Source organism: Rhea americana, unplaced genomic scaffold (assembly GCF_003343005.1).
Source record: "Rhea americana isolate MKP2758 unplaced genomic scaffold, rheAme1 scaffold_44, whole genome shotgun sequence".
Taxonomy (NCBI): Eukaryota; Metazoa; Chordata; class Aves; order Rheiformes; family Rheidae; genus Rhea; species Rhea americana.
This window is the reverse complement of record NW_028186579.1, coordinates 3,538,875-3,559,346: the sequence shown is the minus strand read 5'-3', so window position 1 is coordinate 3,559,346 and position 20,472 is coordinate 3,538,875. Positions and strand designations below refer to the sequence as shown.

The 20,472-nt window shown below is 38.5% G+C and overlaps 1 protein-coding gene across 6 annotated transcripts in view; it reads right to left on the bottom strand.

Annotated features, from left to right (window-relative positions):
- PPM1B (protein phosphatase, Mg2+/Mn2+ dependent 1B) overlaps positions 1-20,472 on the bottom strand; it is a 69,746-nt gene that overhangs the window by 48,604 nt on the left and 670 nt on the right. The window contains exon 2 of one of the 6 annotated variants that reach the window (XM_085315856.1): positions 2,594-2,708. The exons of the other annotated variants lie outside the window; for them this stretch is intronic. The gene's annotated coding sequence lies outside the window, so the exon portion shown is untranslated. The remainder of the gene's footprint in view (positions 1-2,593; positions 2,709-20,472) is intronic. 6 annotated transcript variants of the gene reach the window in all.

Genomic DNA, 20,472 nt, shown 5'->3' with positions numbered 1-20,472 from the left:
AAAATACTGTAGGGTAAGGCATTAAGAACCCTGACATTGCTGTTACTTTTTTTTTTATATACATATATATTGCTAAGACAGCAAAGGTGACTAAGTTCCAAAATTTTAAGATGCTTTAACAGTGGGATAGAGTCAGGAGGTATAAAAGCAAGTGTGGAAGAGACGAATGTTATTGCAAGCTCCTCAGAGAAAGAACTCACAAAATAGATTCTCTGTAGAGAATCTTTAGTAATGCTTCACAGTTTTCAGTGATTTTTTTTTTTAAACCAGCTAGCAGCCAGCACTCAAAAACAGTCTTTAAAAAAAATCTGGGCAGAGAATCTGACCATCATTCAGTGATCAGCAATGCAATGAGACCAAGTTAGATTTTGAAAGAATCACTGACACCAACATGGAATTATTTAAGTTCAGTGTTGCAACTTATATTCCTACTGCTTCTGATAAAATAAAGCTTAAACTTCATTTCTGATAAGTCTTTCTGAACAGATCCCACACTTAGAACAACTAACCCACACAGGATTCTTAAAGGCACAACAGCATCCTGTTTTGTCTGTCAGGGGAATTAAGCTATCACAATATATGTATATTATACTTCTAAGATAGGGAAATGTCATTAGTTGTAAGACACACAGTCTTGAATGGGAATACACTGTTTAGTACATGCAAAATTTAAAAGCCCCAAAAGGAGCTTGAATTATTTCAAATGCAAAACAAGAAGATTACAAAATTACAGTATTTCAGTTTGCACCAGAAACTGGTATTACAGCAAGAATTCTCTAATGTTGACACATTTAACAATGAGAGAAATCAACTCACATCACATTTACGAGGGATATCAAAAGCGTTCTTTAATTGCTTTAATTATGATACTGATGATTAGGAGACTGACTTCTCATCTGTCCAAAAAAGCAAGTTATACTCCTATCCTTCCCTCATGTTCAAAGGGAAGCTCTTAACACATAAATGAACTAAAGTTGAGGCACCATAGCAGAGTGAATTGAACCTCAGACACTGCCAAAGTTCCTGTGCAGACAGCGATAGGCGGTATAAACTCCGCCATACTACTTAACCACTTGGATCCATTTGTGACTTTTTTTTTTTAGTCATGGTACCATTAGCTCGGTTTATGCACAAAATGAGTTAAATTAAACGGGAGGCGAAGTAATCCATCACTATAACAAAGTCCTTGTACCGAAACACTCAAATCAATACTATAAGAATACTACTATTATAGGCTTCCAAATATTAAAGCTTATTACACTATAAGCGTTTCAACATTTACTACAAAACATACAGCTTGGAAAGAAATCATTCAAGCATCTGTTAATTAACAGCCTACACACAAAAAATTTAATCTTGCATAAGAATTAAGTCAAATTTAGTATTTATGGATAACCATACATTATGATGACTTCTATTTGGAGACTTCAGTTTCCACGTTATTTATGCTTCAAATACAATTTTAGAACCTCAATTCTTTTTCTTGTAGTATCATCCATGGTAAGAAATGTTTTTGTATTTATTATTCCTTCTCTATAAAACTGTTTCGTTAGCATGAACAGAGTCAACATTAAGATAAGCAAAGACACCTTAGAACTCCTAAGATGGCCAGTATGCTGTGAGAGTTGCTCCCAGTGGCTAAAACAAATTTATCATCCTTCTAATTCAACCTAGGTAAACTGATTTGGCTCATTTTACATATGGCATATCCCAAAGCACTTAAGAAGTTGGATATAAACAACTGCTTGAAAGAAGCAGCTGATTTTAAGTGATATGCCATGATATTCTTCCATACTGTAACAGAATTTATATGAATAGCATATATCACGGGACTCTAGATAGTCTCCAGTATGTTACAGATAGTCAAGTTTCAGATCATACAGGGCATGTCAGACTACTTCAAATAACAAAGTATCTGCCCTTGCACTTTTAATTTTTTCATCACATTAAAGTAACTTTCTAGCAAAGTGTCTGAAGTCTAACAACTATCTCTAGAACTGCAGAGTGAAGCAAACTTCCATTACCTTTTTTCTGGCAGCAGTCTCCACTACCATTGCTTGGATACATGAAATCTTTTTCAGGTGTCTGCATTGAGCCTATCTGAACTGCTCCACTTGTCACCTAAACCAATGAGTACTCGGCAAGAAGCAGCTATATGGCAACTTGCAAGCTTGAATACTCAGACAGTTTTGTCCAATTAGTACTGCTGCTTCAGTTCCACACTACATCAGTTTGACTCACTTTTAATCAAAACAGTTTAAATTCTTTTAATTTGCAATATATTTCAGTGCTGAAGTTTTAGATATATCTATTGAGAAAATAAAAACTGTTTTAATTTTCCCACTATGTAAATACTGCAATAGATGCTGAACTATACCTGCAGAAATTCAAAGGGCAATTTTAGTAACAAAAATGTTAGAACTAACATGCAAAGAGACCATGCCAGTTTTCGAGAAATCAATATTGGAGAAGGTGCTTAAGGGCATTACAGGCAGTCAATGCAGCAATGCTAGACCTACACAGACTTGACAGCAAAAAGGATTCCGGGAAGCAAGCATGCTAATAATTCAACATTCATATTTATGTTATTCACCAGCTCAGACATCAGCTGCAGGCAATTTGGATAACATGGATTAAAAGACACCATCCCCAGCTCCAAAGGTTACTGCTCCTACGTAACACTGGCTGCAAGACATCCCTTCACTGGCCTGTGAATGACAACGGATACAACGCCTTAGTGTGAAGCTACATAAAAAAAGAAAAATTAATTGTAGCAAGGGGTAGATATTCTACTCAGTCATCCCATTTATAGAGGCAACACTTCAAGACATTTTAAAATGATGCATTTCAATATTCCAAAGCTTATGTCTCAGTCTTACCATTTTACTATATATAAAGCTTATCCTGCAAACACTCTATATTGGATTTAGTAAGTTAAACTCTGCAGAAGGTATTCATACCAAAAAACAAAAACAGAAATCAAATCAGGGCTCACAAAGGGATATCGTTTTAAGTATTTAGGCCTTTACAGAATGACAATTGAAAAAATCTGATGAATTTAGCAGTTCAGAAAGAAAAGTAGACATTCAGCTTGGGAATTAAATAGATAATTCAGTAAACCCACTATATAAAAAGAAAACCACACCGTCACAACAAATTAGAAATAGTTATGTGAACAAAACACTGCTGATTTGAAACTCTAAATGGGTGCTGAATTCAGCACAGTGAGTGCCAATTCCAATAGTTTATTTCAGAAAAGATTGAGGGGGTAGCTTTAGGCAACCAGCATCCACTTGCACACATTAAGTGCTACTTGTATTTTCCAGTCTTCAAAACATCTCCCATGTCCCTCTGAGTAACTCCATGTTAATGTCTCCACCATCTGTTTTATGGCTGGATACTTCAGCCTTGCATTCCCCCCTTCCCACAATCTGTTGTCTCTGCAAGGGATGTGCACACGCACGCCTGTTCATCTGAACCACTTCTCCGGTTCTTCTTGTGAACCGGCTAGCCCTGTCAGCAGTACAGTCCCCCAACACTCTCCCTGAAACTCATCCCAACAGAGAGAATTTCATTTTCCTATCTGCTAAAGGTTCTAGTCCTTGTTACAGTTCTCCACTCTTCCTCCTCACACAGGATGCCTCTGTATCTTTCTTAAGCAGTTAGTTTAAGGGGATGAGGGAGAAGAGACATAATCACAAACATTTTATTAAACATTTTGTTTTAAGGTCGCATGAAAGATGGAGGCATTATCATCATTCTGCTGGAAGATATTAATGACTCCTATCAGTTGATCAGTTCTCTAATTTGCAGACAGATGACAATTACATAGGCGCTTGAAGCTACAGCTTTACTAAAAAAGACAACACACATGCATCCACCATTCCTCCCAAAACGCACCAAATCTGTCCTTTGCTGTCACATTATATCCAAAGAGAAGTTTTATCAAGCTTAGCACAGGACCTCATGAAGTAGATCAGAAATAGTCATTAACACATTGCCAATTTAGTAAAACATTCTGTTTTTCATCATGCAACTTAGTATTTCAGTTTTAGAAATATGAACATGTACGGTAGGCAAAAGAGAGCCTTGCATAGTAAGCGTTAGTTACACATAGCAACTTGCTTAACTGTTTTAGGTAAAGAACACAGCCACAGCCAGCTTACATGCACCTGATAACTTACAACATTATGCAGAAGTATTTAATAATATTTATAGTATTTTGCATAAATAAATACTGTAGAAAGAAAGCTTTAACAAGTTCAAAATAGTTCTATTTCGAAAACCTCAGAAATCATGCTTTCTGCTTGCTCATGGTCTATTTTGAAGGTCTTTCTTTGAATGCAGTACAAGACTCAAATTTCTTTCAGATCTTTGTCCTTCTGATAAAGATTCAGTTAAGAGATTCTTCTTTGTTTATTAGGAGTGAATAAAGCACAAAAACTTGCAGATCTGAAAGTAGTAAGATGAAGGAATTGACTGATTTCTTTCCTAGTTTAACCCATTACTCAGTAAAATCTATAGCTCAAAAGCTGCTTAGAAGCAACTTCTTAATGGGCACTAAGAACACACATGAGCTACCAGAAGTGACTAAGTCACAAAGTTCCTACTTCTCTGAGGTACTGCAGCAGAAGACTTCGTGAATAACTTCCACGTGCTGGAAATGAAGAGAAGGTGATCTCAGCCAACCCTTTCAATGGCCACTATATACCAAAAAAAAAGTCATTATGCACTGCCTTCACAGGGGTGCACGCAAATTCATTTGCAAACTAGAAATACATGTGTGTTTGTGTGTATGCATGCATCTTTAAGGGCAGAGAGGAAGGAAGGTCTAAAAATATTAACACAATCATTTACAAGAGCCTATCCAGATCCCAGACTCAAAGAGGACTTAAAAAAAAAAGAGAGAGAGATTCAAACTTAGTCTCAAATACAGAAATAAAAACTGTATTCAAAAAGCCTGTCACTAGGTATTTAAGATTTCTTCACAAACAGAAGTAAAAAAAACAGCTAACTATTCACCAAAATCATCTTGGTAACAAGAAATAAGCAAAGTTGGTTTTCCCCACAAAATCATAAGAATCATTATCCTGAAGGACAATTACAGTTAAACTCACCATGCCTAAAGATACCAGTATATACTGAAGTTAACTTCTCTAGTATGATCTGTTCAGTTTGAAAGAGGTGAATATAGTCTACATGTAGAATCTGAGACAGCAGCTTCTTATCATAGGCCTAGGAAAAGAGGGAATTGGAGCAATCCCAGAAGTTACCATTTTCCTCTTCAAATACTTTTTTGGACAGTGTAGTAACAAACAACAAATGCTCTACATATTACTTAGTTTTACCACAACATTCAGAATAATGGATAAAGGAAGGCAAGAGAGAAAGCATCAATCACTATGAAGTTCTGGAGCAACTTGCTTTTTCAACATAGAGAGAGAATATTTCTCATTTCTTGCTCAGAGGAAACAAACTTATTTAATGAATAATGCACTCAATTAATGTACCTTGCTTATTCAACACAATAGGCACAGATTTCAAGGAACTGTAATGCATCAGTAATGCATTCAAAAAATAGTCAACAAGAGTAACTGATTATGTCCAAGCTATTTTATTTATCGGCACTAGAAACAAATGCTACTCAAATAAGAAGCTGAGTTTCCAAATAAAATAAAAATAAACTGGTTAACTTGGCTATTTAAGTCACAGTTAAATTTTCATAGAATGATTCAGACTGGATGGGACCTTGGAGGTCTTCTAGTTCATCTCCTTCTCAAAGCCAGTCAATGCTAAACTCAGACCAGGTTGCTTAGGGCTTTGTCCAGTCCTGGAAAATCTCCAAAGAGAGAGAGAAGATCCCACAATCTCTCTGCTGCAGGATTTGCAGTAACCTGTTAAACACACACTCACACAAAAACCACACGTACACTCAAAGCAAAGGTTTTTCTACATTTCAATTTAAGACCACCATCTCTTGTTCTCTCACTGTGCATTTCAGTAGATTAGCTTGATCTTCCTGGTATCCATCCTCATAGGTCTTGGATGGTTGATATTAGGTCCCCCCCAAGCCACTTCTCCAAGGAAAGCAAGAGCATGAGAGGCCCCCAGTGTCTTCTCAAAGTTCACATACTCCAGCTTCCCAGACATCTTGGGAGACCTGCCCAAGTTTATCAACATCCTTCCTGTTCACCAAAACTGGAGACATGATTCCAGATGTAGCCTGAGAAAATCTCAAGCAAGCTCAAACTAAAGTGGAATAACCAATTCTCTTGCTTGATCTACTGGTTATGCTGTTGTCAATACAGTCTGGTAAGCTGTTCGCTTTCATCACTGTCAGGGTGAAACAGGTCCTTTTTAGCAGAGCTATAGGCCAGCCAGTCAGTCAGACTCCAGCCTGCATCACTGCTGGAGGTTAGACCACCTCAGGAGCAGGACTTCAGATTTGCCCTTGATGAATTTTACAAGATTCACACTGGTCCATTCCTCTGGCCTGTCTAGGTCTCTCTGAAGGGCAGCCCTACCACTGAACATACAAATGGCACTCCCTACTTCAGGGTCTACCTTAAACCTGAGAGAGGTACATTCCATCTCTTCCTTTATGTCATTGATAAAGACATCAAAAAGAGCAGGTCACAGTATAGACTCCGGGGAAACTCCACTTCTAACAGGCATCCAAGCAGAATACGAACAATTAACCGCTACCTCTTTGAGCCTGACAATCCAGCATTTTTTTTTCCAGTTATCTAGTAGCCCACCCATCTACAGAATCACAGAATCTATAAGGTTGGAAGGGACCTCTGGAGAACATCTACTCCAACCTCCCTGCTCAAGCAGGGTCACCTAGAGCATGCTAGACAGGATTGCATCCAGGTGTATTTTGAACATCTCCAGAGAAGGACACTCCACTGCCTCCCCGGACAACCTGTTCTAGTGCTCTGTCACTGTTATCCAGACTAAGAGCTAAGATGATCTGGTGCACCAGTTTACTCATCATTTCTGGCTGCATCCTGTCTGGTTCCATTGGCCTGTACAGGTCAGGATTTCTCAGGAAATTCTTGTCTCAATCCCCTTCTGCTACTGGTAGCTCCTTTCTTCTTTGAACCCTGTCCATAAGCACAAAGGCTTGTGAGACCTTATCAGTGAAGATCAAGGCAAGAAGGCCCCATAAAGGAGGGGTGGAGGGGGAAGGAAGGTGGGTTTTTTTGTTTTTTGTTTCTTTTTCCCCCCAGAACACAGAAACAATATAGGATACATGAACCCCCTGGAGAAAGCTTAAGTTTCCCTTTAAGTTCATAGTCTACCTGTCAGTGTCAGAAGCCTTCAGAATTTTTGATGCTTTCAAATTGGTTCAAACACTCTTGGAAAAACAACAACAAAACCCCACACATCAAACACGTTTCAGAAACAAGTTTTCATGAGCTAGCTATCTTACAAGTCACTTGTGATTCAATACTTTAGAACACGTACGCTACTCTTGCTGTTTGCTAAAGGAGAACAGGCCACGAAGCTGACCCATGAAACTGCAAAGGAGCATAAGACAAAGAACAGAAGGATGTCTTGAGAAACCACCATCTTTCTGGGATCGTATAAAAGAACACCTATCAAAGTCTATGAACACATTGATCTAGAACACTTTCTCCAGGCATAAGTCACATTACTACCTTCTTTTAAGGATACAGAACTGTAATACAGCTGAGCCATGGCTGCCAGAGAAGAACAGTGCCGTTTTCCTATCCTTCTTTCCCCAGACTGTGAGCTTCTATTATCTTCCCCATGCCAGCTCTGGAATTCAAACTTCTCTTGCTGAACCATTTCAGTTCATTAACTGGCATAAAACCACTGGGGGGGGGGGGGGAAGTGTGTGATGGATTACCAAAATAAATCAGGGTATAACCAACATCATCTAGAGCTAGGACAGAAGAAAAATTAAGAAAATAGCACTGGTGAGAGGAAGAGATTATGTCAGCTCAGTAGTGTTCTTGAACCATGCCCCTACATGAAGGGCCTGATCCTGTCAAATATTACAGGATGTAAATGACAACATTACACTCCCAATTCTAGAATTCATTTGTCCTCAGATGAGAAGTGAGACATAATGACAATGCAAGTCAAATGTGGGTGTTTACTCACCCACAGTAATGCGGGACAAAGAGCTGATCAAAGGAAAATTATGAATTTATGTATGTCAGACTACTGTCAAGGACAGGATATTAGACAAGATGCACTGCATCTTTAACATCTGAACCACGATCCCTATTTGCTTGAGCACTTCTCACAACTCAACACATCCCAATCCATTCCTATCATGGGTTGAGTGCAAGTTAGTAAACCCCTCCATCATGAAGGGGGAAATATCTGGAGGTGCAGAGACAGTCCTCTTATCCCCCAAGGAAATTTGCAAGTGTGACACAGAAAACAGTTTGGCTCACTCGATAGCTTCAACAAAATCTTTACCATGAGTTTTGCTATGCAAAGTTAGTTTATGCTGTATTCTCATGTTCCTATAGAATAAAGATATTCTTGTCAGTGAATGCCAATATTAGTTAAACTGGAATGATCATTGTGAGGGGAGCAATATCATCTGTAACATGCTATGCATTCAGAGAACATGCAGAAGTTAAGAATGTCCATCTCTTATACTGCAGATTTTTATATCAACATTTGACTATGTTCTTTTACTTCAAGACTGCAACACAGCTGGTGACATCACTAACACTGGCACTGCTACAAGACTTCCAATATTGTCTCCTCTTCTTTTTTCTCATTTAAATTTAATTTAAACTCTCTTCTGCTATAACAAATCAGAACAGAAACAATATCAGGCAAGAGATGTACTGCAGCATTTCAGAGAATGGCAGCCACTGAGACAACAAATCAAGCCTGGTTGTGAAGCAAGACATCAGCAGTCACATTCCAAGTATATTTAGGAGTTCCAGTGCCAAGATAGGCTATCACGCATCCAGACCATTAGCTTGAATACCTAGTGTCAATACCTACACCTTAAAGCACCTCTTATGAAACATCTGAGGGGAGTCTCCTGACAACTCAGCAAACTAAATTGATACTGCTGTGAACCTGTCTCCTCCCACATGTACATTTCTAATTCAACCTTTGAGCCAGAAGGTGCTTTCCTGTGCTCATGTAGCAAGTCAATTCAAGGAGCTAGACTAAAAGACAATTTATTGCAAAGACTAGCAATAAGCAAGCAGCAAACACACTTCAAGCAACTTTTTCACCATGAGACTTGACAGAGCCAAGTATCAACATGTGCAGAAAGAGAAGCACATGATCAGAGACAGAGGAGTGCAATAAACACAGCATTGCTAATTTATTCTGGTAATTACCAAAGAACTAACCTTTTTCTTAAAGAAAGAGCCATAATTATGAATGAATTCCCACAGCAAATGCCAGAGTGCAAGCTGAGGTTTAGAAAGAGCTCTCTTCTAACACACTGTGTCAAAACGGAGATGGGGGGGGGGAGTGATTCTAAGCATCTTTAACCCCCCCAAAACAAAAAAAGGGACTCATTGGTTAGGCAGCATACAACTGAATGCTGTTTGGGTAGAGGATACCAACTCCCCATAGTGAAGAGACAAAAACAAAGTGATATTGTATCCATAAAGTAAGCCAGTCTCCAAGATGTTGCACTCATTTAAAAAAAGGCCACAAAGAAATAACAGTCTGACTGACAAAGGAAAGAAGTATTTAGTGCCAACCACTTTCACTGAGGTGGTATAAGACTAAGCCTAGAAACCAACACAAAAAAACGAACAACAAAAAAAAAAAAAAAGCAGCTTCAAATGAATTACATGCTAGCTACTACTTTAACTGTTTTCAATTTACCTCTGCCATGTCTCTTCATTTTGAAGGCACTATCCTTTGGCAGTCAAACCAAGTAAGCTTGACTGCTTTTCTTCTACAGAAAAATGATTCTATGTTCTTTCAGCCCACTTTAATTTTTCTTCCCTTCTCTAAACACAGCAGTTTTGCCCAAGTGCATCCCTTCATTCTCCAGAAGCCTTTCTAAAAATCTTTGCTTCCACGGTGACAGTGACATGAGTCTGCCCATTCCCTGCCTCCTTAATTCCATAACAACAACAGATCATTCTACATATGAGGTTTTCCTCTACCTGTAGCATTCCCACACACACACAGACATACACAGTCCAGGGGGAAAAGGGTACAAACTCCAGAGAAAAGTAGTACAGACTGAAGCTGTCCTCTCCCTCATCCTCCATTCCCAAGAGGAGGTAACACAAAAATGATTTCAAAGAAACCGCATACAGAATTAGAGAATGAAAAAGTAACAAGAAAATACAAAACAACACACACACACATACACAAAATATACAGGCTCATATTCATTCCCCGGCAATACAGAAGCCAGCAGTGAACTTGCACTTGCTGTTCTTTACCCATGCTACTATCAGAGTCATGACATCTCAGAGACCATTTCAGTAAGCAAGCAGCAGCCAGCAGAACTTGGTAATAAAAGGCTGAGTATTTGATATGAAAGGTTTGGGGGTTTTTTTAACATGACCAGACAAATAAACAGAAAACAAAATTCACTGATAAGACAGCAATAAAAACCTTTGACAAATAGCGCTCTGCCAACCCAGGTTTTTACTCTGAACTACTCTGAGTGCTAAACAAGTTTATGATCTTAGTTATTTCAATAGCATTTTGGCTTCCTTCCTCAACAAGAGCAGCATTATTCTTCAATTCCTCTTCTCCCTCAATTCATTTTTTCTCTCTTGCAGTAGCAGTATCAAATTTTGACTGAAGGTAAAGAGAGGATAAACACTAGTTGGAAAGAATCAACAGTTTTGAAAATGAAAAAAGATAAGCTGAGCAGAAGGCAGCTTGCTCATAGTTTATCCTGGCTCATTGATTCTTTTTGTACTAATGATGGTTAAAGATGTTTACTAAAAAGTTGTCACATCCGCCTTATACAGCAACTTCTGTGTCAACTAGTCCTTTAATATTAAAAAGGCCTAGAGAAAAGACAAGATGAAGAGATTTATCAGGTTCACCACACTAGCTTTTCCCTGAACTGACAACATAGCCAGGCTTCAAGATTGAATAGACCTTTATTACCTTTCAAAAATTAAGTTACTTCGATTACGGAATTGCTACCCCAATTTTTCGTTTGGACAATAGCATTTAGCTCCTGAACAAGAAGAAAAGCAACACTGAAAAAAGTTCACTTCAAATCATAACTGATTAGTATGTATCTTTTCCCAGAGTGAGCCCTACTGTCTTTCTGTACAGATTCAGACATAAGGAAAACTCATTACATGGAAAATATTTTTCTTGAGAAGTATTTTATATTCTTAGATATACTTAATGACCATGTTATTTTTAAAGTAATGTATACATTAGTCTTAAAAAAAATAAATTAAAAAAAAAATCAGAATACTTCCACTAGAGAGGCTGTGGTGTCTCCATCCTTGAAGATATTCAGCACCCATCTAGACATAGTTCTGGGCAACTTGCTGAAGCTGCCCCAAGTTGAATATGGGGGTTGGTCCACATGATCTTCAGAGGCACCTTCCAATCCCACCTATTTTGAGACTCTGTGATTCAGTGACTGTTTTGTGATCATGTTAAATTCTATTCCTTATCATCGGCAACAACAGGGCACATACGCTTCATTTCAAGAAAGATATTAATGTGCATTGAAATTTTATCTCCTCACTCGCCAACTCCGTAAGTCAAGCCTCATTTCATCATTTCACTGCATCCAAAAAAAAGTTGTTTGGACAATGTACATCCTCATCCTCTCCCCTCCAAAAGTTAAGATATACTCTTAACATACTATAAGATATATAAGTTTAATTTTGACAACACTCATCTTTTCAAGTTCATACTGTTACAGTAGTCACGACTGCAGAGTAAAGCTATTATGGTTGACAACAGCTTCTATTCTGAGTTCATTAAATATTTAAGGGAAGTTCTTCTCCAGCCTAGAACTTCTTATGTTTGATGCATTTCCCCCCAGCCCTGCTAAGGAAGTGGGAAATCATCCTATTGGACTTAATATTACAAGCTACATATTGTCTTCCACAGCTGTTAGCACGTATCAGGCTTTTATTCATACATAGTGAAGACAACATACAGAAGCATAGACATAGTTCAGTGTAAGACAAACCAAAGAGAAAGCAGAAGTAAAATAAATTCTACTGTTCCAGTATGATAAAGATAGGATACAAAATAACAATGCCTTGTTTCTACATCACCTACAGATATAATTATTTCAATTGTAAAACACAGGAAAAAGTTAAACTATTGCTTTTACTATTTATTAAAAACACTGATCACTTATCAAAAACAAGCTCTCAGATCTGTCTGCAAAGGAGACTGCACAGCTATTTGACTCCAGCAATCAATGTGAAACATTAACTTTTTTGCCTAAACATCATTAATTTACCTATGTACTAGACATGACAACACCCTTCAGCAGCAGTATCCACAAAGGTAGCATGCTTGTCTTTTCCTCGATCCCACAAATGAGTATTAAAATACTGAATCATCTTAAAGTCTTGTTTCTCTACAATGTAAGAGATGCATACAAACTAAAGGAGGGCTGGCTGAAAAAAAAATAAATTACAAGATAAGCAATTGCTATTACTGAATCATCTTTTAAATGACTATATACCTAGGTCATCTTTTAAGCACCAGTCCAATTGTGGTACTCCAAGACTGCTTAAAAACTGCTTATAGAGGATTTACAGAACAAGTTCCACCAAAAAAAAACTTCAGCTCTAGCTATTGCTTTCACAAGAGCTTTTTTAATGTGCAAGACCCTACTATTTGAAGTTTTATGTAGAGCCGTCTATTAGTCTAGAAAAAGCATCCCCCAAAATAACAAAAGCAGCAAGAACCTAGACTTTGAATAATTCCAGTAAAGATAACTTCATCCACCAGCCTAAGCTAGTAGTAAGAAGAATAACTAGAAATGACAAATCCAGACCAACTATTGGGTATTTAAAAATTAAGAAGAGTAATAAAATAGTATTATTTACACACACACACACACACCAAAAAGGCACATCAATAGAGGGCAGCTTTTCAGAAAAAAAGTGAAACAATAAATCCCTAGCTGTGATGCAAGTCTCCCGCAGAAGAGGTAAAGACAGAAAACACCGTAAGCTAGTGACTAAATGAGCATCACATTTGAGTAGTCAGTTCAATACACCTATATGTACTAATCCCAGTAGTATTTAATGATACTCACTAAAAATGCCTGTAAACCCCGTCTGTAATTAGACACTGGTAATCATCTCCTAAGGGGCAGCACTTCAGTTCTGACCGACAGAGTGAGACTTTCTTAGATGCTAACAGGTGATATTGTGCACTGGGACTCTACTGAGCTGGAGCTGAGACCATTTTAGATTTGCACGCGCGCACACACACACACACACACACAGAGAACAGACAGAACATATACCTTCTGAGATGTGGGACTGACCAGTACCTGGCTCAGCAGACCTACCCCCATTAGGGCTATACTCAAATATTAAAACAGCTGAAGTCAGAAAAGCATTTCATGTTTATCTTGGTTGTAGGTACATGTTAAGGAAGCATCCTTTTCTTGAAAAAAATTCTGCTGCAAGTATTTTTCTCAAATGCCCCAAAGAGAATCAAACTAGATGCTAGACAGTAAGTGTTAGGGCCTGCAAGCAGTACTATGTCTGAATAACACCTTGCGCATAAACTGGCATGCAGAGCACCTTTTGCCTAGGAAAAAAAAAGATTCCTGTTGGGATTAGAACAAGTAAAACAAGACACAAGTATTTTATTACTATACAAGGCAAACAGCAGAAGCACAAAGGAGCAAGAAGAAACTGAAGAACATCTGCACTAAATTCACCTTTTACAGCTTTACAGAAAGCTCTCTGAAGTCAGTGCTTTGAGTACAGACCCACTTAAAATAGAACCTGAAGGAGCAATTTCTTTAACTTTTACGTACTGAAGACAGAAAACTCAGAACTCAGTTTGCAGTGCCATTTTGGTTCAGTATAGTACTTCTCACCCGAAAAGTTTCAAAGTGTATTACAATTTCAGCAGCTTTTTGAGGTCACAAAGGCAATCACAGAAGTCCCTTCCCCCTCCAACTCCCGATCTACTACTCTCATAATCTAACCTAGCTATACTCCAGAAGCTTCAATAAGCCATTCATCTTCAAATGTTCATTCACTTCCCTCCTGAAATCATGTTCCAAAACTACTTGGTGTGTTATCAGGGTGTATCACTAGTCTCCATTTCCATACAAATCATTATAAAGGCCTACAATATACATCAAAGATAATGTTAGACTTATCTATATTTATTTGGAGTTTGTTTGAAGAGCAGGTTGGATATTCCCAAGAATTTTATCTGCCCTATGGAGAAGAGATTTTCAGCATCCATTAGTAAGAGAAACTGACTATTCCTATTTGGAACACCATTTCCTACCTCTAGGTATGTTATCTGAAATATTAGTGAGGGAAAACACTTCTCTTCTGAAAGAGATTTGAACAAGCGGTAAGTACAAAAAAAAGGCAGTAAAACAGAAGCTATCGTTATTTGAAAGAAAATACAACCTTGGGAAACTAAGCTATGGTTTTCCCTCAATAAGTTTTGTTGAAACTAGCCACAAAGGTAAATACTTCAGAGATGTTCAGATCCTACGCGTCTTGTGAAAATGAGCAGTCAGGCATGGAGAGATCAAAATTTGTGCCCCTCTTGAGGGCAGATGTAGCAGGAGCTCAGCTATGTTACTGGTAATGATTTGCCATATAGAACAGATGCATTACAAGTGCCCCAAACACATGAAAACACTTTCAGAGCTCACAATGTACTATACCCAGAAAAATTCAACCACAAGACACAAAGCCACAGGAAACGAGGCTTCATAATCTTTTTTCCCCTCACACAACTACTAGTTTCATTCTTGATTAATCGACATAATGCCACGAAGTAACTACTTTCCAGAAATTATCATTTTAATACTAGGTATTTTAATATGCAATTGCAAAATTAAGGCAACAGCTTGGGAACAGGGATTATTAGGAAAAATAATTTGTTGGTATGGATCGTTACCACTCAAGATAAACACGCAAAAAGTTATTTAGAGAGCAACCGCAAAATTGCCCCAGTCCTGACAACAGCACCTAGGAGTGCTGCAGTACTACATACAGACAGTACTTGAACCCAATCCACCAGCACAGCTCAACACCCTCAGCTGTGCTCCAAGATGCCTTTTAAAGAAGTACATCTACATTAGCACTTCAGTTTGAAACAGGAGCACACTTCTGAAGCGAATCTGAGACAATCCCTTTTACTATGCTTTTTTCATGTTTCAGTAGTTTCTGAGCACATGATCTGAACATCTATCATAGATCTAAACCAGAACTGGATTACACCCAGTACCTTCCAACCCGCTGCTGGGTATTCATTCCACAGAACCAGATTAACTAGTCTGAAACAGAACCCCATGAAAGATGGACACCTTAGACACTGGGTCTTCAATAACCTATTGTGCCACTCAAAGAATCATCTTCAATTGCAGTGTACTACATGCTAATGTAAGTATAACCAATGTGGCAGACACTGGCCATTCATCTAGAAGTGCCTCAAGCAATGGTAACTAAGCCAGCAGGCTTGAGCTGCCAGCACACACCCCTCTAGTCCTACAAAAAAATCATTGCATTGTGGATTTGAATGTTTCTCTCTGAGTGACCATAGCAGCAGCATCTCATCACTCATCTATTTTTGCTTACACCTTTGTTAAGGGGGTGTCAAGTCACATATCTAGGAAAACTTTTCTGAACACAGTAACCTATTTTTTAGCAAAGTTAAAAACAAAAATCTACATATTTCACATGCCACGTACATCTATAGCAATATTTTTCCTTTCAAATAACGCTGAAAAATAGTCCAATAATCCACTAGAGCAGCTCCACTATAGATACTGGTACAAAAGGAAGAGTAATATCTGCTCAGAAGTCTTTTATATCACTTACACAGTAGCTTAACCTACAAAGCTGCCCAGTTAAGAGCTTCACTGGTTCTTAAATAAACTGACTAACAGTTTGTGTGTTTAATAAAGTATTACCACAAGATTTATTAGTTCCAGTTTTCTACTTGGATCAAAACATTAATTCTTTACAAATACTGTTATCATATGCAAGTTGTGGCCTCTCTAATCACTTTTTTTTTTTTTTTTAAGAAAATTACACAAGGTTTTAAATACAAGGTCATCAGTCCTGAACAAGTAATATCTGACTTCAGCATGACAGAAGAATAACTGCTGAAAACAGAATTCTGTATGAATTGTATGCACTGCTGCACTGGTCATAATTACAATAAGATGTACCTCCTCCACACAACAAAAATCTTATTTTATTATTTCATGGTCAAAATATTTAATTCATATACTAACAACACAGAGCCATATTAGTTCTACATTCGGTAAAGGTCAACTTCCTACACTGGTGTGCAGACACAGAAGTAGGATTACTAAAGACGACATTTTGTGTTAACACCCAGTAATCCCCTGAAAACTGCAAAGATAGGCAGGCTTTTCTTTGTGACTTAAGTGGAAGTTTGTGGTCATCAACTGGTCATTACCATATACACTAATAAGTCTTCTTTAGCACTTCAATAACCTAGTCTGAAACATCCTTATGTCAACTGACTTTGAGCTGAATCTCTGTTAATAACTCTTGTGAGAACAGACTGAAGGGTCTAGTTGTACTGTGCAGACAGAAGACAACTTGGTGAAAAAGTTATTTCCCATAGAAAAGGAAGGGAACCTACATCATGATAGAATTATTCTGATAATGCAGTAACATCAGAAAATGACACACAGAAGTAATGTTAATGAGAAACTAATAATGCTGGGGGAAGGAGGGAGGGAATGATGAGCAACTTTTTCCTTGGAAAACAATACCTGGGCTTGAATAATCTCCGAAATTTTAAGAATGGCTAGTTTGGAGATAAAGAGTATTCTCTCTTGTTGATATCTATATGAGGACCTCTTTTTGCCTTCTCTCACAATATAATTTTTTCTAAGAGCTGAAAAACTAATTTAACCTACATTCATTGGCAATCCTTATGTTTTTATCATCACAACAATGTCTCATGGAATGCGCCAAATTGCAAGAAGTTATCCTCGACTCAATTTATACCATCCTGTGCAAAGCTTTTCAGATCACTTTTCTTTCTTTGACAGTGACACTCATTCAGGATTTTTACTTGGTTTTAGTACATGATACTACCTTAAGTAGTCATCACCTTAAAAACACCATTAATACAGCACTGTAAGTTTCTGGGCTCACAAAATTTGTTAGCAGGGTCGAGACTGCCCACACTAGTAGTAGTTAATCTTGTACAGATTTGCCACATTTAAAACACTTTGGCTGAAATCTTCCATGCTAGATACCTGCCTGGGCCTGAAAGCCATCAGTCAGAGGTGGTTTGTAAGGTTGTCCATTTAAGAAAAATGGTTTTGATGATCTTTTGGTAAACTCTGCATTCTTGTTCTGGGTATCAGAGATATCTTTCACTGCTTATGAAAACATAGCTTCAAGTAACAGACTATAAGATTCTGAAAGAGAAAAGAGAAGTTGATTCTTACTAAGAACCTGCATATACTTGTCCAGATTTTACAACTAAATTATTCCTAAAATATGCTGAAGACCAGGGTTAAACCAAACCCTTTATTGTAGTTTCATAAAGACTTGCCTCTTGCATTCACGCTGCTAGCAGCTGGACAGTGAGGAAGAAGTAGCCACAATTCACAGACCGTAAGTCTAGAAGCTTGAAGACAGTCAAGAGTAAATAACTGAAGCACAGAATAACAAGAGTGACGAACAGGGAAGAAGTCAGGGCAGCAAGAACTTTAACAGTTTCTGAAACAGATCATCACTGCTCTCCAATTTACTGAGGAAACCAACATTCAGATCAAAGCACGTGGGTCTCCAAAGGGCCCAAGATCTGACAGATGTTTTTTGTCTTCACAGAGAAGAGAAAAGAACCAAGAGTGCAGCTGCGAATCCAGACAAGTGAAAACACTGGTTGGACAATGTGGCAAGATTTTAAGTGTCGAAACAGAGCACATCTGGTAAAACAGTAAGATGCAGAAAGAATCATTATTAGAGGGGGGAAAAATAGGCTCAAAGCTAGGCATGACCTGTTGTCATGCAGTGGACTGTGGGTTTGGTAAAAGAAAGCCTTCCCATTCATTTCGTAAGGCCAATGCTGGCAAAAAAACAATGGTTAGCTATCTTCCAGTGCTGACTGGAGGGAAATATATATACGTCTTACTAAGCTAAAGCAATAGGCTTGTATGTTGGATCTAAACATTCCTGTGGACTGGTGCCCCAAGATGTTAACAAGATGATGAACTTAATTTTCATTTTGTTTGAAAAAATAGAAATAACCAAAAAATAGAAAGTACATCACAGTAGCATTTAAGTAGGTGTGCTGCAGTCTTCATTCAAGGTGGACACTGCTCTCTGAGCAAACAGCAACTTGAAATTTCACTTCTCCCTCACTGTTTAATATGCAGCCTCTTGCAGTAGTCTACATAAGCCCTGCTCCAGAGACAGAATTAAGTGATACCCATTATTGCAATATAAATGTTTCACAGATAACAAATCTTTTACAGCCAACTGCAGCATGCCTCCCCCTTTTGTAATATGGGGTCAATATATTTAAATAAGGAATATTCACTGCTCTCAATCACCCACTCTGGGAGGAGTAGCTCTTCTGGACATTCAGCACCTTAAGAGACTATGTTAATCACAGAATGGGTAACTGAGCTCACTATACACACACACAGGGCTTGCCTACACTAGATGATGTGCTTTTAGTTAGTTGGTGATCTGTCAACACCATTAGGAATGCTAGTTTCAGCAAAAGCATACACATGAAGTTAATGGACAATTTTCACAGTGGAATAAACAGAACAAACAGAACAAAAAAAAAGCCTTTAAAAGCAACCCCTTGACTTTTCCATAGCCCTTAATCTGATAATATTCATAACAATCATAAGCTCTATCATCTTCATTAATGGTTTTAGTTTCCATAGGCTGTCACAACTATAAAGTACTTCTCTCCATACTAAAGGCAGCAAAAGAATCCCTTACTTGCAAGTAAGTCTCAGGACACATCTGGAAGCCCCTACCCTACCATTTCAACTTTTCATATCCTCAGCAAAACAGCCTGCCTCCTCTCTCCATACACAGACTGGAGTTCCCACTAACTCAGCAGTATGAAAACTCCAGTTTCCCTTTTGCATAGATACACATACGGATACATAGCCTAACATAATCTTCACCTTGTATATGCATAATCCCCAGAACTCATCGTACTTCCTCCCTTTCCAAATCTACCCACCGTTCATTTCTTCTTCTCAGTAGGTACCTAAGCCCCTTCACAATTCTTGTTAATTTATCCACAAGAAGAGTTCACTGATGCCCTTATAGAGAGTTTGTGCTACCTGACATAATCTGTCAAAAAGAAAGATACCTACAAACAGCGCTACCACATCCCCAACATGCATCATTTGCTAAAAGTTTTCTAATTTGCATTCCATATGCTAAACAACAAATACCAGGCTTTCAATTTTATTGCAGAGACAGCAATTTGCAGCTCTTCTCATGTTTCCAGTTGCTGCCCCTGTTGGTCTCAACACACAAGAAACAGGCTCACTCAGCTGGGGACAACCAAACATCCTTTTCAACCCTCAATAGAGGTGCCAGACAAACCAGCTTACATGCAGTAGGAACATGCATGCCTTTCTGTCCACAAACCATCTCCAATTACACACGAAGGTCTCACACATTATGCATGACCACACGGGCCACTAAACAAAACAAGTTTGAAACCTTGTAGCAACCTGTTGCCACTGTGCCTATAAGCTGTATGTAAGGTTACCAGCCAGAGCCTCCCTCCTCCACAACACTTACAGGCCAACCAGCTTATCCCCTTACTTCTCACAATATACACAACCTTGTCCACTCTCACTTTAAATCCATAAGACTTCACGTGTATTAAGGAATAGTGGTAAAATGATTTAGCCCACCATCTGTATCCCCATAATTTAAACACACTGCTCAATCTATCACATAACATGATATAAACCATACAGGCAGATTCATCCAGCTACATCCAGCACATGAGAATTATTCCCATCCTTTGACTAGCTACAAATAGTAAGAATATAGCCACATTTATACACGGAGGCAGCAAATCCGGTAGCTACCAATCGATAAGAAAAGCCTGCCTTTAACTTCTCTCCCTTTCCACAACAAACACGCAAGAGCGCTGTGCACTTGCCTGTCGCTTCGCTCCCTCCCCACCATGGGCTAGTCACAGGCACCCAGGCCTAACAACAACTCCTGCCTCCAACACCAGAGCCTTCCCCCTCCGGCGGGCACAGCGCCTCGCCGACCCGCCACTCCCCCGGCCGCAGCCGCC